The sequence below is a fragment of the Elephas maximus genome, chromosome 3 (assembly GCF_024166365.1).
Source record: "Elephas maximus indicus isolate mEleMax1 chromosome 3, mEleMax1 primary haplotype, whole genome shotgun sequence".
Lineage (NCBI taxonomy): Eukaryota > Metazoa > Chordata > Mammalia > Proboscidea > Elephantidae > Elephas > Elephas maximus.
Window position 1 is genome coordinate 200471146 of NC_064821.1, and position 26371 is coordinate 200497516.

General features: G+C 64.8%; 17 non-coding genes across 17 annotated transcripts; 9 read left to right on the forward strand and 8 right to left on the reverse strand.

Moving 5' to 3' along the window:
- Window positions 1-2923: 2923 nt before the first annotated feature.
- Window positions 2924-2994, reverse strand: TRNAG-GCC (transfer RNA glycine (anticodon GCC)). Its single transcript has one exon. It is a non-coding gene; the product is annotated as a tRNA-Gly (tRNA).
- A 1872-nt stretch (window positions 2995-4866) lies between these two features.
- TRNAL-CAG (transfer RNA leucine (anticodon CAG)) lies at window positions 4867-4949 on the reverse strand. The gene has a single exon. It is a non-coding gene; the product is annotated as a tRNA-Leu (tRNA).
- A 580-nt stretch (window positions 4950-5529) lies between these two features.
- On the forward strand, window positions 5530-5601 carry TRNAD-GUC (transfer RNA aspartic acid (anticodon GUC)). Its single transcript has one exon. It is a non-coding gene; the product is annotated as a tRNA-Asp (tRNA).
- An 802-nt stretch (window positions 5602-6403) lies between these two features.
- TRNAG-UCC (transfer RNA glycine (anticodon UCC)) lies at window positions 6404-6475 on the forward strand. Its single transcript has one exon. It is a non-coding gene; the product is annotated as a tRNA-Gly (tRNA).
- Window positions 6476-6741: 266 nt separating this feature from the next.
- TRNAE-CUC (transfer RNA glutamic acid (anticodon CUC)) lies at window positions 6742-6813 on the forward strand. Its single transcript has one exon. It is a non-coding gene; the product is annotated as a tRNA-Glu (tRNA).
- Window positions 6814-9947: 3134 nt separating this feature from the next.
- TRNAG-GCC (transfer RNA glycine (anticodon GCC)) lies at window positions 9948-10018 on the reverse strand. Its single transcript has one exon. It is a non-coding gene; the product is annotated as a tRNA-Gly (tRNA).
- Window positions 10019-11902: 1884 nt separating this feature from the next.
- TRNAL-CAG (transfer RNA leucine (anticodon CAG)) lies at window positions 11903-11985 on the reverse strand. Its single transcript has one exon. It is a non-coding gene; the product is annotated as a tRNA-Leu (tRNA).
- A 580-nt stretch (window positions 11986-12565) lies between these two features.
- TRNAD-GUC (transfer RNA aspartic acid (anticodon GUC)) lies at window positions 12566-12637 on the forward strand. Its single transcript has one exon. It is a non-coding gene; the product is annotated as a tRNA-Asp (tRNA).
- An 802-nt stretch (window positions 12638-13439) lies between these two features.
- Window positions 13440-13511, forward strand: TRNAG-UCC (transfer RNA glycine (anticodon UCC)). The gene has a single exon. It is a non-coding gene; the product is annotated as a tRNA-Gly (tRNA).
- Window positions 13512-13777: 266 nt separating this feature from the next.
- On the forward strand, window positions 13778-13849 carry TRNAE-CUC (transfer RNA glutamic acid (anticodon CUC)). The gene has a single exon. It is a non-coding gene; the product is annotated as a tRNA-Glu (tRNA).
- Window positions 13850-16984: 3135 nt separating this feature from the next.
- On the reverse strand, window positions 16985-17055 carry TRNAG-GCC (transfer RNA glycine (anticodon GCC)). The gene has a single exon. It is a non-coding gene; the product is annotated as a tRNA-Gly (tRNA).
- Window positions 17056-18885: 1830 nt separating this feature from the next.
- Window positions 18886-18968, reverse strand: TRNAL-CAG (transfer RNA leucine (anticodon CAG)). Its single transcript has one exon. It is a non-coding gene; the product is annotated as a tRNA-Leu (tRNA).
- Window positions 18969-19548: 580 nt separating this feature from the next.
- TRNAD-GUC (transfer RNA aspartic acid (anticodon GUC)) lies at window positions 19549-19620 on the forward strand. The gene has a single exon. It is a non-coding gene; the product is annotated as a tRNA-Asp (tRNA).
- Window positions 19621-20422: 802 nt separating this feature from the next.
- TRNAG-UCC (transfer RNA glycine (anticodon UCC)) lies at window positions 20423-20494 on the forward strand. Its single transcript has one exon. It is a non-coding gene; the product is annotated as a tRNA-Gly (tRNA).
- Window positions 20495-20760: 266 nt separating this feature from the next.
- TRNAE-CUC (transfer RNA glutamic acid (anticodon CUC)) lies at window positions 20761-20832 on the forward strand. Its single transcript has one exon. It is a non-coding gene; the product is annotated as a tRNA-Glu (tRNA).
- Window positions 20833-23954: 3122 nt separating this feature from the next.
- TRNAG-GCC (transfer RNA glycine (anticodon GCC)) lies at window positions 23955-24025 on the reverse strand. The gene has a single exon. It is a non-coding gene; the product is annotated as a tRNA-Gly (tRNA).
- Window positions 24026-25819: 1794 nt separating this feature from the next.
- Window positions 25820-25902, reverse strand: TRNAL-CAG (transfer RNA leucine (anticodon CAG)). The gene has a single exon. It is a non-coding gene; the product is annotated as a tRNA-Leu (tRNA).
- Window positions 25903-26371: the final 469 nt, after the last annotated feature.

Below are 26371 nucleotides of genomic sequence, written 5' to 3' on the forward strand. Positions count from 1 at the left end.
CGCCGGCGCTGGCGCTCGCGTTCTCTGGCATCTGTCAGCCCCAAAGCCCACAGGCCAGGACAGCCTCTGGCCGGCGGTGGCCAGGAGCGGAGCCCGCGTCCTCGCTGCTGCCAGCGCGCGCCCTGGCGCGTGCTTGCATTTGGCTCAGCTACCAGGCCAGACCTGGGCTGGGGGAGCCAAGCTTGTGAAGGCCCAGACCCTGAGCAGGGCGACGGCGGCCGGGAGACAGAAGAACGTGAAAGGGGAATCTGGGAATGCCCGGCCAGCTGGGGGGTCCGGGTGGGGTCGGAGGGGGGGGATGAGAGTAAGGGGGAGAGAGGAATGTGAGACCGGGGGCCGTCGGGGAAATGGACATGCCCAACGGCTGAGGGGCGGTGGCAGCAGGTAGCCTTCCCCGACTCTCTAACACGACGGTATTAGCAAGGCGCCAACAGATCTCAGCGTGGACAGAAATTGACGGAGAACACCCCTACTCCCGCCCCCCGGATTGTACGACCCATGCATTTTATCCCACTCCTGCCTTACCACATATCTATCCCGGTGTCCATCCCTCCTTCCACCCCGAGCGTCCCTCTTGTTAACTCATCGATGATGCCGCGCCTGGTAGATGGCAGACGGCAGTCATCCGCGTCTTGCAAGGCCTGCGGACAGAGAGGGTCTAATATTTGCTTCAAGACTCTTTTTCTTAGAAATCAAGTTTGCACGCAAGGAAACGCACAAGCCTCACGCCAGACAGTCGTTCCTTGGGTATCTTCGTGGTTCTCTTCCCACTCACCTCCCCTTCCCTCTCTCTCTGTCTTTAATTGTGGTGAAAGTATACTTAAGACAGAATATACCATTTTCACCATTTCTGAGTGCAGAATTCAGTGGCTTTAAGGACGTTCGCCGTCTTTTCTAACCGCCACGAATATCCATTTCCACTTTTTTTTTTTTTTTTTTTAGTCATTCCCAAACCAACCCTGTCCCCACATAATGAGGGCCTCCTGTTTCCCCTTCCCGGCTACCCCGGGAAACGTCTATTCTCCTTTGTTGGTCTGGGAAGTTACCTGTTATACAGACGCGACGAAAGTAAAATCATACAACGTTTGTTGTTTTGGGTCTGGTTTACCTGACTCGGCGAATGTCTTCAAGGTTCATGCCTGTTGCGGCATGAGCATAACTTCATCCCTTGGGGTGGCCGTTGACGGGATTTGAAGAAAGAGATGGCTTTTGAAAAGGGCGATGGGGTGGATTCTGACTCCTGGCGACCCCATGTGTCTGAGAGTAGAACTGCACTCCGCGGGCTTCTCAGCGGCTTGGAATGTCAGGGCAGTAGAAGGCCAGGCATGGAAAGGCATAGCCTTGTGAGCAGGAACCCGTGTGATCATAGAGAAGCTTACTGTCACCCCAGGCACTTCCTTCCTGCCCCTGTTTTGTGAGTTGTGGATAGATGACCGCAGTGGAGGAAGCTGGCTGGTTGTTCGGGTGGCACGACACAAAGGACAGGGAAAGGTGAGGGAAACCCAAAAGAGGGGACAGACGTGTCCTGAGTGCTGGCAGGTGGGAGAAGGAGTCCAGATGTCAGAGTGTCCAAGCCGCCCTAGGGCAGGAGGGGGCGTAGCGAGTGCGGCCGCCCAGTCAGGTGCCGGCGCTGCAGAGGCTTGGGGGCTTCGGAGCATTATGCCAGGCCAGTGTGGAGATGAGGGTGGGGACATGGGAGGGGCGGGAGCGACCCTGGGGATGCCGGGGGTGGCCAGCCCGGTGGATGTGCGTCATCAGGGCAAGGCAAGGTGTTCGTGTGATAGAGGTCTGTGGTGGCGGGTCAGGCGGAGGCTGGAAGGACCACTAGATGGCTAGCTGGGGGGCGGGGGTGGGGGGAGTGTTGGGAGGGTGGGCTTAGGTCCCACCCAGATCCAAGGGCACGTCATGAGACTGGACCCGGCCAGACAAGGTTGCCCGCGGTGCTGTGCCTGAAGTCACTCAACCTAAAGAGTGGGAGGTTGATTGGGGGCAAGGGTGCTGTCGAGAGAGAGCCAGCGTGAGACAGGGACCGGGAGACAGAGAGGGAGACAGAGATAGAGACAGAGACGGACAGACAGAAGAGGGAGCGAGAAACAGACAGACACACAGAGAGACACGCAGAGAGAGATTAGAAGAGAAGGGAAGAGAGAAAAACGTCTGGAAAAGGCCGTGAGGTCTTAGGGCGCGCGACTGGCCCAGAGGCTTAAACGTCCCTTTGTCAGGACACGGGAGTGCGTTAGGTGCGCGTTTGGGGCACCGTGGGGTGCGGTGGGGTGGGACGGGGGACTCAGTGGAGATTGAAAGAGGCCCGAGCAACAGAGGCCTCCAGTGACCTTTGGCCAAAAGTTTGGATCGTGGTAAGGGGGAGGCGGGCAAGGAAGGGGCGTGTTTACCACTGTGTTGTGGAGGAGTGGGCTAAAGTGACTGTACTGACATGACTTTCATTTTCTCGTGCGCGATGATGACCAGGACATGGTAGGGGAGCGTAATGCGTTGCTTTTCCGAGTATGGATCCGGCCGTGCGACTTCCTTGGTAATGGTCCAGCAAGGATGGTGTCATTTTGGGAGCGTGGCCAGGAAGGGTGGTGAGATGGGAAGAGGCATGTTGCACGGTGGTCCTCTGTGAAGTGAAACGTGTGGCTAAGGTTTCGTCAGGGTGATGAAGAGAAAAGGGTGGCTGCCCGGGAGAAGTGTTGGGGTAGAGGCCACTGGAGGTCGGCGCCGGAGCGCGGTGTGCTTTCGGCCCCAGGGTGTGGGAGAGGCGCAGGGCACTGGCACACTGCTGGGCCGCAGGTGGGAGCGGAGCCCCAGGGCTCTGGGAGAGTTGCCCCGAGTGTAGTAGGAGAGCCAGAGCAGAGCAGAGCAAGCACTGAGCAGTCGGCGGTGTGAATTGGGGCAGAGCGACCAAAAGGGGACAGGGGACTGCATGGGCCGGGAATCGAACCCGGGCCTCCCGCGTGGCAGGCGAGAATTCTACCACTGAACCACCCATGCGCTGCCGGCGTCCGGGCGGCTGGCTCCAGCCTGTGCCCCTGCCCTGTCTTCGCTGGCCCGCCGCTGGGCTCAGGACGCTGCTCACTACCTGGCCGGGGCGTCTGTCTCTCTGCTCCCCTAGAGCTAGGCAGGCGGCGGCGGCCAGCCTGGGGCCGGCGGCCTGGTGCGGGTGCGCGGGACGGGCGGGCAAGGGAGGGGGTCTGGGCGACCGACGTGGAAGAGAGGCAGGTGCCAGGCGTGTGGAGGGTCCTGGACGGAGGCGGAGGGAGAGAGGTAGTCCCTGCCCATCCCGTGGCTGGGAGGAAGCCTAGAGCCCGAAGGAGCCTGGTCGGCCAGCGCCAATCCCAGCCAGGCCAGGTGGCCTGTGGCGCGCAGAGGTGCTCACAGCTGTCCCGGCGGCGACCCCCGGCATGCACCCCCAGGACCCCCTTGGGCGGCCAGTTTTCTCACCCGTGCTTGGGGGTGTGGGCACAGGAAGTCCGGGAGCAAGGGAGCGGGACGCCTGCATCCTCCTGTGGCGGCTGCCTGCCAGCGGCGGGACGTCGGACAAAGTGGCCACAGCGGTCTGAGCCTGCCTTCCGCCCTCCGTCCTCCGGCCAGCCGCACTCCTTAGGATGCTGTGCTGGAGGGGGTGGGTTGTGGAGCGGGAGCCGGCCCACCCATCGAAAGAGCTCTTCGGCAGCAGAGAGGTCGTTGGCGCGGTGGGTCTGCTCCCAGGCAGCGGCTACCCGCGTGGAACTGGGATGTGGCACGCCCGAGGTGGACCGGGCCCTGTGCCCGGCTCTGGCTTCTCCTCGCCAGCCGGTGGTGGGGCTGAAAATGCAGCGGCATGGCCGGTGTGGGGAGGCAAGGTCCCCAAACTCAACAAGCGCGGAGACCACGGGCTGAAGAGAGGGCGCAGCGGGTGTTAGTGGGAAGGGGATTCGGGGCGGGAGAGAGGAATGGGCAGGAGGCTGGTGTGGAAAGGGCGGGATGATGGCCAAGGTTTTGGGTGGTGTGGTGCTGCTTGCAGCAGCGCAGGGCAAAAGCGAGTTGCTGCTGTTCAGCGGGCAGAAGGTGGAGGACCACCGGGGAGGGCTTTCCGCACGGGCCAGATGGAGCCCACAGACACACGGAGGCAAACGGGGCTAAAGACCAGGGGCGGATTAACCAGGAAGGCCGGTGAGCAGCGGCTTGCGTTGAGCCAGGGTCGCGCGCACGGGCGGGCTCCACTGTATTCGCTCCCTACTCTGTGGTGAGCGGTTTCACGTGGGCTTCACCACATCCTTGCTGCGGTGGGAGAGCGGTGAGATCGTGAGCTGCAGATTGGTGGGAAGCCTAACAATTGGACCCGTGTGCCTACCTTGCTTGTCGGGTAATCGGGGCCTGACAAAGACAGAGAGAGAGGGAGAGGGAGAGGGAGAGGGAGAGGGAGAGGGAGAGGGAGAGGGAGAGGGAGAGGGAGAGGGAGAGGGAGAGGGAGAGGGAGAGGGAGAGGGAGAGGGAGAGGGAGAGGTGAAAGACAGAGGGAAGAGGGAAAGGGCGAGGGCAGAGAGAGGACAGGGGTAAGAGAGAGGAGGTAGCTGTGATGGGAAGTCGAGAAACCGCGCGGATGCGGGGGCAGGCAGGTAGGAGGGGTGCGTTTCATGGTGGGCAGTTGGGCTGGGGCTGGCCGGAAAGGCAGTTACTAGAGGGGTTCAAGGCGCTGGAGCATCCTAGCTGTCAGGGATGTGCCTGACAAGTTAGGGTGTCGGAGCGGGGTGGGGCCACGGGCTGGAGGCTGGAGAGGCAGAAGGATTGCACGGCCCGAGCGTGGACAGTCGCCCAGTAAAGGGCAGAGACGCGTGTGGTGAAGGCTGGGGACAGTAGGTGGCTGTTGCCAAAAGGTTGTCTTGTCAGGAGTGGGATTCGAACCCACGCCTCCAGGGGAGACTGCGACCTGAACGCAGCGCCTTAGACCGCTCGGCCATCCTGACGGCGGCTGTGGGCGCGTCGCCGCTGGCCCGGCTGCGACGCCGCGCCAACGCCGGTGCCCTGGGCCGGTCGGCGCGCCTCCTGGACGGCCTTGCGGCTGCGCGACCGACGGACGGACGGACGGACGGACGGACGGACGGACGGCGCGCGCGAAGGCTCGGAGCCGAGCGCCACCAAGGCCGGCCGACCCGGCGAGGTGCCCGGCCAACTCCCCCACGCACCGTCCCCCGGGCCCCGCCAGCCGCTGCCCCGGCCTCCGTCCTCACGTCAGCTCTCGCGCCCACCAATGCCTCCTCCTCCTCGCAGACGTTTTCTGCCCGCTCGATCCCCTTTCTTTCTCCCGGCGCTTTCGCCGCCGTGGAGGGAAGCGGCCGCCGCGCACGCGGAGCTTCGGTATCCCCCGGGCCCGGCCCGGGTGCCAGGCTGCGTGGACGGCGAGGATGGAGGTGGGCGGGGCGCGCTCTGTCGCCGAGCATGCAGCGAGCAGGGGGCAGGAAGAGGCGTCGGCGTCGGCGTCGGAGTCGGCGTGGTGTGCAGCGGCGGCGGCGGGAGAGCGTTCTGCACCCCGGACGGCCACCGCCGTCCTCGTTAGTATAGTGGTGAGTATCCCCGCCTGTCACGCGGGAGACCGGGGTTCGATTCCCCGACGGGGAGGCAGACGCCCTTTTTGGCCTCTGCCGCCACGCACCCGGCGCCCGCTCTCAGACCCAGTGGCCGGCGCAATGCCCTGCCCTGCCCTGCCCCGCCCTGCCCTGCCCTCCGCGCTCCACCTGGGCCCTTGGCGTCATCCTCTGCGGGGCACAGCCCACCCTCCGCCCACCTTCCCTTCCAATCCTCCTGGCCAAGGCGCCTGGTCGCCCGCCAGCCACAGCAGCCTTCTCGGGTCCCGGCAGCGCTTGATGAGCGGCCCGTCCCCAGCGGATGGGTGTCTTCCGCCCCCCGGCTCAGGGTCGCCGACCGCCGCCCAGCGACTCCGGCTCCCAGGTGCCAGGTGGAGAGCGGCCTGTCGGAGATGTGCACCGTCTCGGTGCCGGCTGTGGCCTAGCCGAGCGTCGCCGAGCGGCCGCGACGTGGCGGAGAATGGAAGGGGCTTGGCGAGCCGGAGGTGTGGAGCAGGCGTGCCCCGGGGGGCAGGCCGCAGCCGGGAGCTCAGGGCCGGGGGTGGGGGGCCGCGCGCCCTGGAGCGCCCCGCTGCGGGCGGGAGGCCGGAGGAAGCGAGCGGGAGAGCGCCCCCCAGCGGCGGGGCGGAGGAGGGCGGGGCGGGGGCGTGTGGAGAGCGGCGGGGCTCGGCTGGCGCCGGGCGGCGGCTGGTGGTGCTGTGAGGGCCCGGAGCCGCGGACGGGTGAGCCAGGCGTCGAGAAGGGTCTGCGCCCGGCGGCGGGCGGGGGCGGCGGCGGCGGCGGCAGCACGCTGGTGCGAGTTCCGCGCGGCATCTTGGGCTCGTCCGGGCCGTGCGGCGTTGGTGGTATAGTGGTGAGCATAGCTGCCTTCCAAGCAGTTGACCCGGGTTCGATTCCCGGCCAACGCAGTGGGCTGACTTTTTGCCAGAGGCCCAGCCCAGGGCCGTCTTGCCAGGTATGGCTGACGGAGTCGGCACTTGGCTCGGTGTGTATGTGTGGGAGAAGGAAGGAGGCGCCCAGCGTTTTGGGGGTGCTGCGAGCAAGAGAAAAGGGCGCGGAGTGCGAGGGGAGGCCGGGCCGGGCGACTGGAGGCCGGAGCAAGGTCCACGGCTGGGGCCGAGGGGTGCGGAGGCGCTGAGTGCAGGTGGCGCAGGCAGGACGGGTGGCCCGACGCTCCCTGGTGGTCTAGTGGTTAGGATTCGGCGCTCTCACCGCCGCGGCCCGGGTTCGATTCCCGGTCAGGGAAGCCGTTCTTCTTCCTCTCTGCCCACAAACAACTTGCCGCGCACCACCCTCCACACCTGCCTTTTAGCCAACGCTTGCAGGCCCAGCACACCGCCTGGCCCGCTGCCGCCACCAATGCCATCCGATCCTTTTCGACCCGCTCGCCCACCACAGGCCTACTTGCTCGTCCGCCCTGGCGCTGGCGCTGGCGCTGGCGCTGGCGCTGGCGCTGGCGCCGGCGCTGGCGCTCGCGTTCTCTGGCATCTGTCAGCCCCAAAGCCCACAGGCCAGGACAGCCTCTGGCCGGCGGTGGCCAGGAGCGGAGCCCGCGTCCTCGCTGCTGCCAGCGCGCGCCCTGGCGCGTGCTTGCATTTGGCTCAGCTACCAGGCCAGACCTGGGCTGGGGGAGCCAAGCTTGTGAAGGCCCAGACCCTGAGCAGGGCGACGGCGGCCGGGAGACAGAAGAACGTGAAAGGGGAATCTGGGAATGCCCGGCCAGCTGGGGGGTCCGGGTGGGGTCGGAGGGGGGGGATGAGAGTAAGGGGGAGAGAGGAATGTGAGACCGGGGGCCGTCGGGGAAATGGACATGCCCAACGGCTGAGGGGCGGTGGCAGCAGGTAGCCTTCCCCGACTCTCTAACACGACGGTATTAGCAAGGCGCCAACAGATCTCAGCGTGGACAGAAATTGACGGAGAACACCCCTACTCCCGCCCCCCGGATTGTACGACCCATGCATTTTATCCCACTCCTGCCTTACCACATATCTATCCCGGTGTCCATCCCTCCTTCCACCCCGAGCGTCCCTCTTGTTAACTCATCGATGATGCCGCGCCTGGTAGATGGCAGACGGCAGTCATCCGCGTCTTGCAAGGCCTGCGGACAGAGAGGGTCTAATATTTGCTTCAAGACTCTTTTTCTTAGAAATCAAGTTTGCACGCAAGGAAACGCACAAGCCTCACGCCAGACAGTCGTTCCTTGGGTATCTTCGTGGTTCTCTTCCCACTCACCTCCCCTTCCCTCTCTCTCTGTCTTTAATTGTGGTGAAAGTATACTTAAGACAGAATATACCATTTTCACCATTTCTGAGTGCAGAATTCAGTGGCTTTAAGGACGTTCGCCGTCTTTTCTAACCGCCACGAATATCCATTTCCACTTTTTTTTTTTTTTTTTTTAGTCATTCCCAAACCAACCCTGTCCCCACATAATGAGGGCCTCCTGTTTCCCCTTCCCGGCTACCCCGGGAAACGTCTATTCTCCTTTGTTGGTCTGGGAAGTTACCTGTTATACAGACGCGACGAAAGTAAAATCATACAACGTTTGTTGTTTTGGGTCTGGTTTACCTGACTCGGCGAATGTCTTCAAGGTTCATGCCTGTTGCGGCATGAGCATAACTTCATCCCTTGGGGTGGCCGTTGACGGGATTTGAAGAAAGAGATGGCTTTTGAAAAGGGCGATGGGGTGGATTCTGACTCCTGGCGACCCCATGTGTCTGAGAGTAGAACTGCACTCCGCGGGCTTCTCAGCGGCTTGGAATGTCAGGGCAGTAGAAGGCCAGGCATGGAAAGGCATAGCCTTGTGAGCAGGAACCCGTGTGATCATAGAGAAGCTTACTGTCACCCCAGGCACTTCCTTCCTGCCCCTGTTTTGTGAGTTGTGGATAGATGACCGCAGTGGAGGAAGCTGGCTGGTTGTTCGGGTGGCACGACACAAAGGACAGGGAAAGGTGAGGGAAACCCAAAAGAGGGGACAGACGTGTCCTGAGTGCTGGCAGGTGGGAGAAGGAGTCCAGATGTCAGAGTGTCCAAGCCGCCCTAGGGCAGGAGGGGGCGTAGCGAGTGCGGCCGCCCAGTCAGGTGCCGGCGCTGCAGAGGCTTGGGGGCTTCGGAGCATTATGCCAGGCCAGTGTGGAGATGAGGGTGGGGACATGGGAGGGGCGGGAGCGACCCTGGGGATGCCGGGGGTGGCCAGCCCGGTGGATGTGCGTCATCAGGGCAAGGCAAGGTGTTCGTGTGATAGAGGTCTGTGGTGGCGGGTCAGGCGGAGGCTGGAAGGACCACTAGATGGCTAGCTGGGGGGCGGGGGTGGGGGGAGTGTTGGGAGGGTGGGCTTAGGTCCCACCCAGATCCAAGGGCACGTCATGAGACTGGACCCGGCCAGACAAGGTTGCCCGCGGTGCTGTGCCTGAAGTCACTCAACCTAAAGAGTGGGAGGTTGATTGGGGGCAAGGGTGCTGTCGAGAGAGAGCCAGCGTGAGACAGGGACCGGGAGACAGAGAGGGAGACAGAGATAGAGACAGAGACGGACAGACAGAAGAGGGAGCGAGAAACAGACAGACACACAGAGAGACACGCAGAGAGAGATTAGAAGAGAAGGGAAGAGAGAAAAACGTCTGGAAAAGGCCGTGAGGTCTTAGGGCGCGCGACTGGCCCAGAGGCTTAAACGTCCCTTTGTCAGGACACGGGAGTGCGTTAGGTGCGCGTTTGGGGCACCGTGGGGTGCGGTGGGGTGGGACGGGGGACTCAGTGGAGATTGAAAGAGGCCCGAGCAACAGAGGCCTCCAGTGACCTTTGGCCAAAAGTTTGGATCGTGGTAAGGGGGAGGCGGGCAAGGAAGGGGCGTGTTTACCACTGTGTTGTGGAGGAGTGGGCTAAAGTGACTGTACTGACATGACTTTCATTTTCTCGTGCGCGATGATGACCAGGACATGGTAGGGGAGCGTAATGCGTTGCTTTTCCGAGTATGGATCCGGCCGTGCGACTTCCTTGGTAATGGTCCAGCAAGGATGGTGTCATTTTGGGAGCGTGGCCAGGAAGGGTGGTGAGATGGGAAGAGGCATGTTGCACGGTGGTCCTCTGTGAAGTGAAACGTGTGGCTAAGGTTTCGTCAGGGTGATGAAGAGAAAAGGGTGGCTGCCCGGGAGAAGTGTTGGGGTAGAGGCCACTGGAGGTCGGCGCCGGAGCGCGGTGTGCTTTCGGCCCCAGGGTGTGGGAGAGGCGCAGGGCACTGGCACACTGCTGGGCCGCAGGTGGGAGCGGAGCCCCAGGGCTCTGGGAGAGTTGCCCCGAGTGTAGTAGGAGAGCCAGAGCAGAGCAGAGCAAGCACTGAGCAGTCGGCGGTGTGAATTGGGGCAGAGCGACCAAAAGGGGACAGGGGACTGCATGGGCCGGGAATCGAACCCGGGCCTCCCGCGTGGCAGGCGAGAATTCTACCACTGAACCACCCATGCGCTGCCGGCGTCCGGGCGGCTGGCTCCAGCCTGTGCCCCTGCCCTGTCTTCGCTGGCCCGCCGCTGGGCTCAGGACGCTGCTCACTACCTGGCCGGGGCGTCTGTCTCTCTGCTCCCCTAGAGCTAGGCAGGCGGCGGCGGCCAGCCTGGGGCCGGCGGCCTGGTGCGGGTGCGCGGGACGGGCGGGCAAGGGAGGGGGTCTGGGCGACCGACGTGGAAGAGAGGCAGGTGCCAGGCGTGTGGAGGGTCCTGGACGGAGGCGGAGGGAGAGAGGTAGTCCCTGCCCATCCCGTGGCTGGGAGGAAGCCTAGAGCCCGAAGGAGCCTGGTCGGCCAGCGCCAATCCCAGCCAGGCCAGGTGGCCTGTGGCGCGCAGAGGTGCTCACAGCTGTCCCGGCGGCGACCCCCGGCATGCACCCCCAGGACCCCCTTGGGCGGCCAGTTTTCTCGCCCGTGCTTGGGGGTGTGGGCACAGGAAGTCCGGGAGCAAGGGAGCGGGACGCCTGCATCCTCCTGTGGCGGCTGCCTGCCAGCGGCGGGACGTCGGACAAAGTGGCCACAGCGGTCTGAGCCTGCCTTCCGCCCTCCGTCCTCCGGCCAGCCGCACTCCTTAGGATGCTGTGCTGGAGGGGGTGGGTTGTGGAGCGGGAGCCGGCCCACCCATCGAAAGAGCTCTTCGGCAGCAGAGAGGTCGTTGGCGCGGTGGGTCTGCTCCCAGGCAGCGGCTACCCGCGTGGAACTGGGATGTGGCACGCCCGAGGTGGACCGGGCCCTGTGCCCGGCTCTGGCTTCTCCTCGCCAGCCGGTGGTGGGGCTGAAAATGCAGCGGCATGGCCGGTGTGGGGAGGCAAGGTCCCCAAACTCAACAAGCGCGGAGACCACGGGCTGAAGAGAGGGCGCAGCGGGTGTTAGTGGGAAGGGGATTCGGGGCGGGAGAGAGGAATGGGCAGGAGGCTGGTGTGGAAAGGGCGGGATGATGGCCAAGGTTTTGGGTGGTGTGGTGCTGCTTGCAGCAGCGCAGGGCAAAAGCGAGTTGCTGCTGTTCAGCGGGCAGAAGGTGGAGGACCACCGGGGAGGGCTTTCCGCACGGGCCAGATGGAGCCCACAGACACACGGAGGCAAACGGGGCTAAAGACCAGGGGCGGATTAACCAGGAAGGCCGGTGAGCAGCGGCTTGCGTTGAGCCAGGGTCGCGCGCACGGGCGGGCTCCACTGTATTCGCTCCCTACTCTGTGGTGAGCGGTTTCACGTGGGCTTCACCACATCCTTGCTGCGGTGGGAGAGCGGTGAGATCGTGAGCTGCAGATTGGTGGGAAGCCTAACAATTGGACCCGTGTGCCTACCTTGCTTGTCGGGTAATCGGGGCCTGACAAAGACAGAGAGAGAGGGAGAGGGAGAGGGAGAGGGAGAGGGAGAGGGAGAGGGAGAGGGAGAGGGAGAGGGAGAGGGAGAGGGAGAGGGAGAGGGAGAGGGAGAGGGAGAGGGAGAGGGAGAGGGAGAGGGAGAGGTGAAAGACAGAGGGAAGAGGGAAAGGGCGAGGGCAGAGAGAGGACAGGGGTAAGAGAGAGGAGGTAGCTGTGATGGGAAGTCGAGAAACCGCGCGGATGCGGGGGCAGGCAGGTAGGAGGGGTGCGTTTCATGGTGGGCAGTTGGGCTGGGGCTGGCCGGAAAGGCAGTTACTAGAGGGGTTCAAGGCGCTGGAGCATCCTAGCTGTCAGGGATGTGCCTGACAAGTTAGGGTGTCGGAGCGGGGTGGGGCCACGGGCTGGAGGCTGGAGAGGCAGAAGGATTGCACGGCCCGAGCGTGGACAGTCGCCCAGTAAAGGGCAGAGACGCGTGTGGTGAAGGCTGGGGACAGTAGGTGGCTGTTGCCAAAAGGTTGTCTTGTCAGGAGTGGGATTCGAACCCACGCCTCCAGGGGAGACTGCGACCTGAACGCAGCGCCTTAGACCGCTCGGCCATCCTGACGGCGGCTGTGGGCGCGTCGCCGCTGGCCCGGCTGCGACGCCGCGCCAACGCCGGTGCCCTGGGCCGGTCGGCGCGCCTCCTGGACGGCCTTGCGGCTGCGCGACCGACGGACGGACGGACGGACGGACGGACGGACGGACGGCGCGCGCGAAGGCTCGGAGCCGAGCGCCACCAAGGCCGGCCGACCCGGCGAGGTGCCCGGCCAACTCCCCCACGCACCGTCCCCCGGGCCCCGCCAGCCGCTGCCCCGGCCTCCGTCCTCACGTCAGCTCTCGCGCCCACCAATGCCTCCTCCTCCTCGCAGACGTTTTCTGCCCGCTCGATCCCCTTTCTTTCTCCCGGCGCTTTCGCCGCCGTGGAGGGAAGCGGCCGCCGCGCACGCGGAGCTTCGGTATCCCCCGGGCCCGGCCCGGGTGCCAGGCTGCGTGGACGGCGAGGATGGAGGTGGGCGGGGCGCGCTCTGTCGCCGAGCATGCAGCGAGCAGGGGGCAGGAAGAGGCGTCGGCGTCGGCGTCGGAGTCGGCGTGGTGTGCAGCGGCGGCGGCGGGAGAGCGTTCTGCACCCCGGACGGCCACCGCCGTCCTCGTTAGTATAGTGGTGAGTATCCCCGCCTGTCACGCGGGAGACCGGGGTTCGATTCCCCGACGGGGAGGCAGACGCCCTTTTTGGCCTCTGCCGCCACGCACCCGGCGCCCGCTCTCAGACCCAGTGGCCGGCGCAATGCCCTGCCCTGCCCTGCCCCGCCCTGCCCTGCCCTCCGCGCTCCACCTGGGCCCTTGGCGTCATCCTCTGCGGGGCACAGCCCACCCTCCGCCCACCTTCCCTTCCAATCCTCCTGGCCAAGGCGCCTGGTCGCCCGCCAGCCACAGCAGCCTTCTCGGGTCCCGGCAGCGCTTGATGAGCGGCCCGTCCCCAGCGGATGGGTGTCTTCCGCCCCCCGGCTCAGGGTCGCCGACCGCCGCCCAGCGACTCCGGCTCCCAGGTGCCAGGTGGAGAGCGGCCTGTCGGAGATGTGCACCGTCTCGGTGCCGGCTGTGGCCTAGCCGAGCGTCGCCGAGCGGCCGCGACGTGGCGGAGAATGGAAGGGGCTTGGCGAGCCGGAGGTGTGGAGCAGGCGTGCCCCGGGGGGCAGGCCGCAGCCGGGAGCTCAGGGCCGGGGGTGGGGGGCCGCGCGCCCTGGAGCGCCCCGCTGCGGGCGGGAGGCCGGAGGAAGCGAGCGGGAGAGCGCCCCCCAGCGGCGGGGCGGAGGAGGGCGGGGCGGGGGCGTGTGGAGAGCGGCGGGGCTCGGCTGGCGCCGGGCGGCGGCTGGTGGTGCTGTGAGGGCCCGGAGCCGCGGACGGGTGAGCCAGGCGTCGAGAAGGGTCTGCGCCCGGCGGCGGGCGGGGGCGGCGGCGGCGGCGGCAGCACGCTGGTGCGAGTTCCGCGCGGCATCTTGGGCTCGTCCGGGCCGTGCGGCGTTGGTGGTATAGTGGTGAGCATAGCTGCCTTCCAAGCAGTTGACCCGGGTTCGATTCCCGGCCAACGCAGTGGGCTGACTTTTTGCCAGAGGCCCAGCCCAGGGCCGTCTTGCCAGGTATGGCTGACGGAGTCGGCACTTGGCTCGGTGTGTATGTGTGGGAGAAGGAAGGAGGCGCCCAGCGTTTTGGGGGTGCTGCGAGCAAGAGAAAAGGGCGCGGAGTGCGAGGGGAGGCCGGGCCGGGCGACTGGAGGCCGGAGCAAGGTCCACGGCTGGGGCCGAGGGGTGCGGAGGCGCTGAGTGCAGGTGGCGCAGGCAGGACGGGTGGCCCGACGCTCCCTGGTGGTCTAGTGGTTAGGATTCGGCGCTCTCACCGCCGCGGCCCGGGTTCGATTCCCGGTCAGGGAAGCCGTTCTTCTTCCTCTCTGCCCACAAACAACTTGCCGCGCACCACCCTCCACACCTGCCTTTTAGCCAACGCTTGCAGGCCCAGCACACCGCCTGGCCCGCTGCCGCCACCAATGCCATCCGATCCTTTTCGACCCGCTCGCCCACCACAGGCCTACTTGCTCGTCCGCCCTGGCGCTGGCGCTGGCGCTGGCGCTGGCGCTGGCGCTGGCGCCGGCGCTGGCGCTCGCGTTCTCTGGCATCTGTCAGCCCCAAAGCCCACAGGCCAGGACAGCCTCTGGCCGGCGGTGGCCAGGAGCGGAGCCCGCGTCCTCGCTGCTGCCAGCGCGCGCCCTGGCGCGTGCTTGCATTTGGCTCAGCTACCAGGCCAGACCTGGGCTGGGGGAGCCAAGCTTGTGAAGGCCCAGACCCTGAGCAGGGCGACGGCGGCCGGGAGACAGAAGAACGTGAAAGGGGAATCTGGGAATGCCCGGCCAGCTGGGGGGTCCGGGTGGGGTCGGAGGGGGGGGATGAGAGTAAGGGGGAGAGAGGAATGTGAGACCGGGGGCCGTCGGGGAAATGGACATGCCCAACGGCTGAGGGGCGGTGGCAGCAGGTAGCCTTCCCCGACTCTCTAACACGACGGTATTAGCAAGGCGCCAACAGATCTCAGCGTGGACAGAAATTGACGGAGAACACCCCTACTCCCGCCCCCCGGATTGTACGACCCATGCATTTTATCCCACTCCTGCCTTACCACATATCTATCCCGGTGTCCATCCCTCCTTCCACCCCGAGCGTCCCTCTTGTTAACTCATCGATGATGCCGCGCCTGGTAGATGGCAGACGGCAGTCATCCGCGTCTTGCAAGGCCTGCGGACAGAGAGGGTCTAATATTTGCTTCAAGACTCTTTTTCTTAGAAATCAAGTTTGCACGCAAGGAAACGCACAAGCCTCACGCCAGACAGTCGTTCCTTGGGTATCTTCGTGGTTCTCTTCCCACTCACCTCCCCTTCCCTCTCTCTCTGTCTTTAATTGTGGTGAAAGTATACTTAAGACAGAATATACCATTTTCACCATTTCTGAGTGCAGAATTCAGTGGCTTTAAGGACGTTCGCCGTCTTTTCTAACCGCCACGAATATCCATTTCCACTTTTTTTTTTTTTTTTTTTTTAGTCATTCCCAAACCAACCCTGTCCCCACATAATGAGGGCCTCCTGTTTCCCCTTCCCGGCTACCCCGGGAAACGTCTATTCTCCTTTGTTGGTCTGGGAAGTTACCTGTTATACAGACGCGACGAAAGTAAAATCATACAACGTTTGTTGTTTTGGGTCTGGTTTACTTGACTCGGCGAATGTCTTCAAGGTTCATGCCTGTTGCGGCATGAGCATAACTTCATCCCTTGGGGTGGCCGTTGACGGGATTTGAAGAAAGAGATGGCTTTTGAAAAGGGCGATGGGGTGGATTCTGACTCCTGGCGACCCCATGTGTCTGAGAGTAGAACTGCACTCCGCGGGCTTCTCAGCGGCTTGGAATGTCAGGGCAGTAGAAGGCCAGGCATGGAAAGGCATAGCCTTGTGAGCAGGAACCCGTGTGATCATAGAGAAGCTTACTGTCACCCCAGGCACTTCCTTCCTGCCCCTGTTTTGTGAGTTGTGGATAGATGACCGCAGTGGAGGAAGCTGGCTGGTTGTTCGGGTGGCACGACACAAAGGACAGGGAAAGGTGAGGGAAACCCAAAAGAGGGGACAGACGTGTCCTGAGTGCTGGCAGGTGGGAGAAGGAGTCCAGATGTCAGAGTGTCCAAGCCGCCCTAGGGCAGGAGGGGGCGTAGCGAGTGCGGCCGCCCAGTCAGGTGCCGGCGCTGCAGAGGCTTGGGGGCTTCGGAGCATTATGCCAGGCCAGTGTGGAGATGAGGGTGGGGACATGGGAGGGGCGGGAGCGACCCTGGGGATGCCGGGGGTGGCCAGCCCGGTGGATGTGCGTCATCAGGGCAAGGCAAGGTGTTCGTGTGATAGAGGTCTGTGGTGGCGGGTCAGGCGGAGGCTGGAAGGACCACTAGATGGCTAGCTGGGGGGCGGGGGTGGGGGGAGTGTTGGGAGGGTGGGCTTAGGTCCCACCCAGATCCAAGGGCACGTCATGAGACTGGACCCGGCCAGACAAGGTTGCCCGCGGTGCTGTGCCTGAAGTCACTCAACCTAAAGAGTGGGAGGTTGATTGGGGGCAAGGGTGCTGTCGAGAGAGAGCCAGCGTGAGACAGGGACCGGGAGACAGAGAGGGAGACAGAGATAGAGACAGAGACGGACAGACAGAAGAGGGAGCGAGAAACAGACAGACACACAGAGAGACACTCAGAGAGAGATTAGAAGAGAAGGGAAGAGAGAAAAACGTCTGGAAAAGGCGTGAGGTCTTAGGGCGCGCGACTGGCCCAGAGGCTTAAACGTCCCTTTGTCAGGACACGGGAGTGCGTTAGGTGCGCGTTTGGGGCACCGTGGGGTGCGGTGGGGTGGGACGGGGGACTCAGTGGAGATTGAAAGAGGCCCGAGCAACAGAGGCCTCCAGTGACCTTTGGCCAAAAGTTTGGATCGTGGTAAGGGGGAGGCGGGCAAGGAAGGGGCGTGTTTACCACTGTGTTGTGGAGGAGTGGGCTAAAGTGACTGTACTGACATGACTTTCATTTTCTCGTGCGCGATGATGACCAGGACATGGTAGGGGAGCGTAATGCGTTGCTTTTCCGAGTATGGATCCGGCCGTGCGACTTCCTTGGTAATGGTCCAGCAAGGATGGTGTCATTTTGGGAGCGTGGCCAGGAAGGGTGGTGAGATGGGAAGAGGCATGTTGCACGGTGGTCCTCTGTGAAGTGAAACGTGTGGCTAAGGTTTCGTCAGGGTGATGAAGAGAAAAGGGTGGCTGCCCGGGAGAAGTGTTGGGGTAGAGGCCACTGGAGGTCGGCGCCGGAGCGCGGTGTGCTTTCGGCCCCAGGGTGTGGGAGAGGCGCAGGGCACTGGCACACTGCTGGGCCGCAGGTGGGAGCGGAGCCCCAGGGCTCTGGGAGAGTTGCCCCGAGTGTAGTAGGAGAGCCAGAGCAGAGCAGAGCAAGCACTGAGCAGTCGGCGGTGTGAATTGGGGCAGAGCGACCAAAAGGGGACAGGGGACTGCATGGGCCGGGAATCGAACCCGGGCCTCCCGCGTGGCAGGCGAGAATTCTACCACTGAACCACCCATGCGCTGCCGGCGTCCGGGCGGCTGGCTCCAGCCTGTGCCCCTGCCCTGTCTTCGCTGGCCCGCCGCTGGGCTCAGGACGCTGCTCACTACCTGGCCGGGGCGTCTGTCTCTCTGCTCCCCTAGAGCTAGGCAGGCGGCGGCGGCCAGCCTGGGGCCGGCGGCCTGGTGCGGGTGGGCGGGACGGGCGGGCAAGGGAGGGGGTCTGGGCGACCGACGTGGAAGAGAGGCAGGTGCCAGGCGTGTGGAGGGTCCTGGACGGAGGCGGAGGGAGAGAGGTAGTCCCTGCCCATCCCGTGGCTGGGAGGAAGCCTAGAGCCCGAAGGAGCCTGGTCGGCCAGCGCCAATCCCAGCCAGGCCAGGTGGCCTGTGGCGCGCAGAGGTGCTCACAGCTGTCCCGGCGGCGACCCCCGGCATGCACCCCCAGGACCCCCTTGGGCGGCCAGTTTTCTCACCCGTGCTTGGGGGTGTGGGCACAGGAAGTCCGGGAGCAAGGGAGCGGGACGCCTGCATCCTCCTGTGGCGGCTGCCTGCCAGCGGCGGGACGTCGGACAAAGTGGCCACAGCGGTCTGAGCCTGCCTTCCGCCCTCCGTCCTCCGGCCAGCCGCACTCCTTAGGATGCTGTGCTGGAGGGGGTGGGTTGTGGAGCGGGAGCCGGCCGACCCATCGAAAGAGCTCTTCGGCAGCAGAGAGGTCGTTGGCGCGGTGGGTCTGCTCCCAGGCAGCGGCTACCCGCGTGGAACTGGGATGTGGCACGCCCGAGGTGGACCGGGCCCTGTGCCCGGCTCTGGCTTCTCCTCGCCAGCCGGTGGTGGGGCTGAAAATGCAGCGGCATGGCCGGTGTGGGGAGGCAAGGTCCCCAAACTCAACAAGCGCGGAGACCACGGGCTGAAGAGAGGGCGCAGCGGGTGTTAGCGGGAAGGGGATTCGGGGCGGGAGAGAGGAATGGGCAGGAGGCTGGTGTGGAAAGGGCGGGATGATGGCCAAGGTTTTGGGTGGTGTGGTGCTGCTTGCAGCAGCGCAGGGCAAAAGCGAGTTGCTGCTGTTCAGCGGGCAGAAGGTGGAGGACCACCGGGGAGGGCTTTCCGCACGGGCCAGATGGAGCCCACAGACACACGCAGGCAAACGGGGCTAAAGACCAGGGGCGGATTAACCAGGAAGGCCGGTGAGCAGCGGCTTGCGTTGAGCCAGGGTCGCGCGCACGGGCGGGCTCCACTGTATTCGCTCCCTACTCTGTGGTGAGCGGTTTCACGTGGGCTTCACCACATCCTTGCTGCGGTGGGAGAGCGGTGAGATCGTGAGCTGCAGATTGGTGGGAAGCCTAACAATTGGACCCGTGTGCCTACCTTGCTTGTCGGGTAATCGGGGCCTGACAAAGACAGAGAGAGAGGGAGAGGGAGAGGGAGAGGGAGAGGGAGAGGGAGAGGGAGAGGGAGAGGGAGAGGGAGAGGGAGAGGTGAAAGACAGAGGGAAGAGGGAAAGGGCGAGGGCAGAGAGAGGACAGGGGTAAGAGAGAGGAGGTAGCTGTGATGGGAAGTCGAGAAACCGCGCGGATGCGGGGGCAGGCAGGTAGGAGGGGTGCGTTTCATGGTGGGCAGTTGGGCTGGGGCTGGCCGGAAAGGCAGTTACTAGAGGGGTTCAAGGCGCTGGAGCATCCTAGCTGTCAGGGATGTGCCTGACAAGTTAGGGTGTCGGAGCGGGGTGGGGCCACGGGCTGGAGGCTGGAGAGGCAGAAGGATTGCACGGCCCGAGCGTGGACAGTCGCCCAGTAAAGGGCAGAGACGCGTGTGGTGAAGGCTGGGGACAGTAGGTGGCTGTTGCCAAAAGGTTGTCTTGTCAGGAGTGGGATTCGAACCCACGCCTCCAGGGGAGACTGCGACCTGAACGCAGCGCCTTAGACCGCTCGGCCATCCTGACGGCGGCTGTGGGCGCGTCGCCGCTGGCCCGGCTGCGACGCCGCGCCAACGCCGGTGCCCTGGGCCGGTCGGCGCGCCTCCTGGACGGCCTTGCGGCTGCGCGACCGACGGACGGACGGACGGACGGACGGACGGACGGACGGCGCGCGCGAAGGCTCGGAGCCGAGCGCCACCAAGGCCGGCCGACCCGGCGAGGTGCCCGGCCAACTCCCCCACGCACCGTCCCCCGGGCCCCGCCAGCCGCTGCCCCGGCCTCCGTCCTCACGTCAGCTCTCGCGCCCACCAATGCCTCCTCCTCCTCGCAGACGTTTTCTGCCCGCTCGATCCCCTTTCTTTCTCCCGGCGCTTTCGCCGCCGTGGAGGGAAGCGGCCGCCGCGCACGCGGAGCTTCGGTATCCCCCGGGCCCGGCCCGGGTGCCAGGCTGCGTGGACGGCGAGGATGGAGGTGGGCGGGGCGCGCTCTGTCGCCGAGCATGCAGCGAGCAGGGGGCAGGAAGAGGCGTCGGCGTCGGCGTCGGAGTCGGCGTGGTGTGCAGCGGCGGCGGCGGGAGAACGTTCTGCACCCCGGACGGCCACCGCCGTCCTCGTTAGTATAGTGGTGAGTATCCCCGCCTGTCACGCGGGAGACCGGGGTTCGATTCCCCGACGGGGAGGCAGACGCCCTTTTTGGCCTCTGCCGCCACGCACCCGGCGCCCGCTCTCAGACCCAGTGGCCGGCGCAATGCCCTGCCCTGCCCTGCCCCGCCCTGCCCTGCCCTCCGCGCTCCACCTGGGCCCTTGGCGTCATCCTCTGCGGGGCACAGCCCACCCTCCGCCCACCTTCCCTTCCAATCCTCCTGGCCAAGGCGCCTGGTCGCCCGCCAGCCACAGCAGCCTTCTCGGGTCCCGGCAGCGCTTGATGAGCGGCCCGTCCCCAGCGGATGGGTGTCTTCCGCCCCCCGGCTCAGGGTCGCCGACCGCCGCCCAGCGACTCCGGCTCCCAGGTGCCAGGTGGAGAGCGGCCTGTCGGAGATGTGCACCGTCTCGGTGCCGGCTGTGGCCTAGCCGAGCGTCGCCGAGCGGCCGCGACGTGGCGGAGAATGGAAGGGGCTTGGCGAGCCGGAGGTGTGGAGCAGGCGTGCCCCGGGGGGCAGGCCGCAGCCGGGAGCTCAGGGCCGGGGGTGGGGGGCCGCGCGCCCTGGAGCGCCCCGCTGCGGGCGGGAGGCCGGAGGAAGCGAGCGGGAGAGCGCCCCCCAGCGGCGGGGCGGAGGAGGGCGGGGCGGGGGCGTGTGGAGAGCGGCGGGGCTCGGCTGGCGCCGGGCGGCGGCTGGTGGTGCTGTGAGGGCCCGGAGCCGCGGACGGGTGAGCCAGGCGTCGAGAAGGGTCTGCGCCCGGCGGCGGGCGGGGGCGGCGGCGGCGGCGGCAGCACGCTGGTGCGAGTTCCGCGCGGCATCTTGGGCTCGTCCGGGCCGTGCGGCGTTGGTGGTATAGTGGTGAGCATAGCTGCCTTCCAAGCAGTTGACCCGGGTTCGATTCCCGGCCAACGCAGTGGGCTGACTTTTTGCCAGAGGCCCAGCCCAGGGCCGTCTTGCCAGGTATGGCTGACGGAGTCGGCACTTGGCTCGGTGTGTATGTGTGGGAGAAGGAAGGAGGCGCCCAGCGTTTTGGGGGTGCTGCGAGCAAGAGAAAAGGGCGCGGAGTGCGAGGGGAGGCCGGGCCGGGCGACTGGAGGCCGGAGCAAGGTCCACGGCTGGGGCCGAGGGGTGCGGAGGCGCTGAGTGCAGGTGGCGCAGGCAGGACGGGTGGCCCGACGCTCCCTGGTGGTCTAGTGGTTAGGATTCGGCGCTCTCACCGCCGCGGCCCGGGTTCGATTCCCGGTCAGGGAAGCCGTTCTTCTTCCTCTCTGCCCACAAACAACTTGCCGCGCACCACCCTCCACACCTGCCTTTTAGCCAACGCTTGCAGGCCCAGCACACCGCCTGGCCCGCTGCCGCCACCAATGCCATCCGATCCTTTTCGACCCGCTCGCCCACCACAGGCCTACTTGCTCGTCCGCCCTGGCGCTGGCGCTGGCGCTGGCGCTGGCGCCGGCGCTGGCGCTCGCGTTCTCTGGCATCTGTCAGCCCCAAAGCCCACAGGCCAGGACAGCCTCTGGCCGGCGGTGGCCAGGAGCGGAGCCCGCGTCCTCGCTGCTGCCAGCGCGCGCCCTGGCGCGTGCTTGCATTTGGCTCAGCTACCAGGCCAGACCTGGGCTGGGGGAGCCAAGCTTGTGAAGGCCCAGACCCTGAGCAGGGCGACGGCGGCCGGGAGACAGAAGAACGTGAAAGGGGAATCTGGGAATGCCCGGCCAGCTGGGGGGTCCGGGTGGGGTCGGAGGGGGGGGATGAGAGTAAGGGGGAGAGAGGAATGTGAGACCGGGGGCCGTCGGGGAAATGGACATGCCCAACGGCTGAGGGGCGGTGGCAGCAGGTAGCCTTCCCCGACTCTCTAACACGACGGTATTAGCAAGGCGCCAACAGATCTCAGCGTGGACAGAAATTGACGGAGAACACCCCTACTCCCGCCCCCCGGATTGTACGACCCATGCATTTTATCCCACTCCTGCCTTACCACATATCTATCCCGGTGTCCATCCCTCCTTCCACCCCGAGCGTCCCTCTTGTTAACTCATCGATGATGCCGCGCCTGGTAGATGGCAGACGGCAGTCATCCGCGTCTTGCAAGGCCTGCGGACAGAGAGGGTCTAATATTTGCTTCAAGACTCTTTTTCTTAGAAATCAAGTTTGCACGCAAGGAAACGCACAAGCCTCACGCCAGACAGTCGTTCCTTGGGTATCTTCGTGGTTCTCTTCCCACTCACCTCCCCTTCCCTCTCTCTCTGTCTTTAATTGTGGTGAAAGTATACTTAAGACAGAATATACCATTTTCACCATTTCTGAGTGCAGAATTCAGTGGCTTTAAGGACGTTCGCCGTCTTTTCTAACCGCCACGAATATCCATTTCCACTTTTTTTTTTTTTTTTTTTAGTCATTCCCAAACCAACCCTGTCCCCACATAATGAGGGCCTCCTGTTTCCCCTTCCCGGCTACCCCGGGAAACGTCTATTCTCCTTTGTTGGTCTGGGAAGTTACCTGTTATACAGACGCGACGAAAGTAAAATCATACAACGTTTGTTGTTTTGGGTCTGGTTTACCTGACTCGGCGAATGTCTTCAAGGTTCATGCCTGTTGCGGCATGAGCATAACTTCATCCCTTGGGGTGGCCGTTCACGGGATTTGAAGAAAGAGATGGCTTTTGAAAAGGGCGATGGGGTGGATTCTGACTCCTGGCGACCCCATGTGTCTGAGAGTAGAACTGCACTCCGCGGGCTTCTCAGCGGCTTGGAATGTCAGGGCAGTAGAAGGCCAGGCATGGAAAGGCATAGCCTTGTGAGCAGGAACCCGTGTGATCATAGAGAAGCTTACTGTCACCCCAGGCACTTCCTTCCTGCCCCTGTTTTGTGAGTTGTGGATAGATGACCGCAGTGGAGGAAGCTGGCTGGTTGTTCGGGTGGCACGACACAAAGGACAGGGAAAGGTGAGGGAAACCCAAAAGAGGGGACAGACGTGTCCTGAGTGCTGGCAGGTGGGAGAAGGAGTCCAGATGTCAGAGTGTCCAAGCCGCCCTAGGGCAGGAGGGGGCGTAGCGAGTGCGGCCGCCCAGTCAGGTGCCGGCGCTGCAGAGGCTTGGGGGCTTCGGAGCATTATGCCAGGCCAGTGTGGAGATGAGGGTGGGGACATGGGAGGGGCGGGAGCGACCCTGGGGATGCCGGGGGTGGCCAGCCCGGTGGATGTGCGTCATCAGGGCAAGGCAAGGTGTTCGTGTGATAGAGGTCTGTGGTGGCGGGTCAGGCGGAGGCTGGAAGGACCACTAGATGGCTAGCTGGGGGGCGGGGGTGGGGGGAGTGTTGGGAGGGTGGGCTTAGGTCCCACCCAGATCCAAGGGCACGTCATGAGACTGGACCCGGCCAGACAAGGTTGCCCGCGGTGCTGTGCCTGAAGTCACTCAACCTAAAGAGTGGGAGGTTGATTGGGGGCAAGGGTGCTGTCGAGAGAGAGCCAGCGTGAGACAGGGACCGGGAGACAGAGAGGGAGACAGAGATAGAGACAGAGACGGACAGAAAGAAGAGGGAGCGAGAAACAGACAGACACACAGAGAGACACGCAGAGAGAGATTAGAAGAGAAGGGAAGAGAGAAAAACGTCTGGAAAAGGCCGTGAGGTCTTAGGGCGCGCGACTGGCCCAGAGGCTTAAACGTCCCTTTGTCAGGACACGGGAGTGCGTTAGGTGCGCGTTTGGGGCACCGTGGGGTGCGGTGGGGTGGGACGGGGGACTCAGTGGAGATTGAAAGAGGCCCGAGCAACAGAGGCCTCCAGTGACCTTTGGCCAAAAGTTTGGATCGTGGTAAGGGGGAGGCGGGCAAGGAAGGGGCGTGTTTACCACTGTGTTGTGGAGGAGTGGGCTAAAGTGACTGTACTGACATGACTTTCATTTTCTCGTGCGCGATGATGACCAGGACACGGTAGGGGAGCGTAATGCGTTGCTTTTCCGAGTATGGATCCGGCCGTGCGACTTCCTTGGTAATGGTCCAGCAAGGATGGTGTCATTTTGGGAGCGTGGCCAGGAAGGGTGGTGAGATGGGAAGAGGCATGTTGCACGGTGGTCCTCTGTGAAGTGAAACGTGTGGCTAAGGTTTCGTCAGGGTGATGAAGAGAAAAGGGTGGCTGCCCGGGAGAAGTGTTGGGGTAGAGGCCACTGGAGGTCGGCGCCGGAGCGCGGTGTGCTTTCGGCCCCAGGGTGTGGGAGAGGCGCAGGGCACTGGCACACTGCTGGGCCGCAGGTGGGAGCGGAGCCCCAGGGCTCTGGGAGAGTTGCCCCGAGTGTAGTAGGAGAGCCAGAGCAGAGCAGAGCAAGCACTGAGCAGTCGGCGGTGTGAATTGGGGCAGAGCGACCAAAAGGGGACAGGGGACTGCATGGGCCGGGAATCGAACCCGGGCCTCCCGCGTGGCAGGCGAGAATTCTACCACTGAACCACCCATGCGCTGCCGGCGTCCGGGCGGCTGGCTCCAGCCTGTGCCCCTGCCCTGTCTTCGCTGGCCCGCCGCTGGGCTCAGGACGCTGCTCACTACCTGGCCGGGGCGTCTGTCTCTCTGCTCCCCTAGAGCTAGGCAGGCGGCGGCGGCCAGCCTGGGGCCGGCGGCCTGGTGCGGGTGGGCGGGACGGGCGGGCAAGGGAGGGGGTCTGGGCGACCGACGTGGAAGAGAGGCAGGTGCCAGGCGTGTCGAGGGTCCTGGACGGAGGCGGAGGGAGAGAGGTAGTCCCTGCCCATCCCGTGGCTGGGAGGAAGCCTAGAGCCCGAAGGAGCCTGGTCGGCCAGCGCCAATCCCAGCCAGGCCAGGTGGCCTGTGGCGCGCAGAGGTGCTCACAGCTGTCCCGGCGGCGACCCCCGGCATGCACCCCCAGGACCCCCTTGGGCGGCCAGTTTTCTCGCCCGTGCTTGGGGGTGTGGGCACAGGAAGTCCGGGAGCAAGGGAGCGGGACGCCTGCATCCTCCTGTGGCGGCTGCCTGCCAGCGGCGGGACGTCGGACAAAGTGGCCACAGCGGTCTGAGCCTGCCTTCCGCCCTCCGTCCTCCGGCCAGCCGCACTCCTTAGGATGCTGTGCTGGAGGGGGTGGGTTGTGGAGCGGGAGCCGGCCCACCCATCGAAAGAGCTCTTCGGCAGCAGAGAGGTCGTTGGCGCGGTGGGTCTGCTCCCAGGCAGCGGCTACCCGCGTGGAACTGGGATGTGGCACGCCCGAGGTGGACCGGGCCCTGTGCCCGGCTCTGGCTTCTCCTCGCCAGCCGGTGGTGGGGCTGAAAATGCAGCGGCATGGCCGGTGTGGGGAGGCAAGGTCCCCAAACTCAACAAGCGCGGAGACCACGGGCTGAAGAGAGGGCGCAGCGGGTGTTAGTGGGAAGGGGATTCGGGGCGGGAGAGAGGAATGGGCAGGAGGCTGGTGTGGAAAGGGCGGGATGATGGCCAAGGTTTTGGGTGGTGTGGTGCTGCTTGCAGCAGCGCAGGGCAAAAGCGAGTTGCTGCTGTTCAGCGGGCAGAAGGTGGAGGACCACCGGGGAGGGCTTTCCACACGGGCCAGATGGAGCCCACAGACACACGGAGGCAAACGGGGCTAAAGACCAGGGGCGGATTAACCAGGAAGGCCGGTGAGCAGCGGCTTGCGTTGAGCCAGGGTCGCGCGCACGGGCGGGCTCCACTGTATTCGCTCCCTACTCTGTGGTGAGCGGTTTCACGTGGGCTTCACCACATCCTTGCTGCGGTGGGAGAGCGGTGAGATCGTGAGCTGCAGATTGGTGGGAAGCCTAACAATTGGACCCGTGTGCCTACCTTGCTTGTCGGGTAATCGGGGCCTGACAAAGACAGAGAGAGAGGGAGAGGGAGAGGGAGAGGGAGAGGGAGAGGTGAAAGACAGAGGGAAGAGGGAAAGGGCGAGGGCAGAGAGAGGACAGGGGTAAGAGAGAGGAGGTAGCTGTGATGGGAAGTCGAGAAACCGCGCGGATGCGGGGGCAGGCAGGTAGGAGGGGTGCGTTTCATGGTGGGCAGTTGGGCTGGGGCTGGCCGGAAAGGCAGTTACTAGAGGGGTTCAAGGCGCTGGAGCATCCTAGCTGTCAGGGATGTGCCTGACAAGTTAGGGTGTCGGAGCGGGGTGGGGCCACGGGCTGGAGGCTGGAGAGGCAGAAGGATTGCACGGCCCGAGCGTGGACAGTCGCCCAGTAAAGGGCAGAGACGCGTGTGGTGAAGGCTGGGGACAGTAGGTGGCTGTTGCCAAAAGGTTGTCTTGTCAGGAGTGGGATTCGAACCCACGCCTCCAGGGGACTCTGCGACCTGAACGCAGCGCCTTAGACCGCTCGGCCATCCTGACGGCGGCTGTGGGCGCGTCGCCGCTGGCCCGGCTGCGACGCCGCGCCAACGCCGGTGCCCTGGGCCGGTCGGCGCGCCTCCTGGACGGCCTTGCGGCTGCGCGACCGACGGACGGACGGACGGACGGACGGACGGACGGACGGACGGACGGCGCGCGCGAAGGCTCGGAGCCGAGCGCCACCAAGGCCGGCCGACCCGGCGAGGTGCCCGGCCAACTCCCCCACGCACCGTCCCCCGGGCCCCGCCAGCCGCTGCCCCGGCCTCCGTCCTCACGTCAGCTCTCGCGCCCACCAATGCCTCCTCCTCCTCGCAGACGTTTTCTGCCCGCTCGATCCCCTTTCTTTCTCCCGGCGCTTTCGCCGCCGTGGAGGGAAGCGGCCGCCGCGCACGCGGAGCTTCGGTATCCCCCGGGCCCGGCCCGGGTGCCAGGCTGCGTGGACGGCGAGGATGGAGGTGGGCGGGGCGCGCTC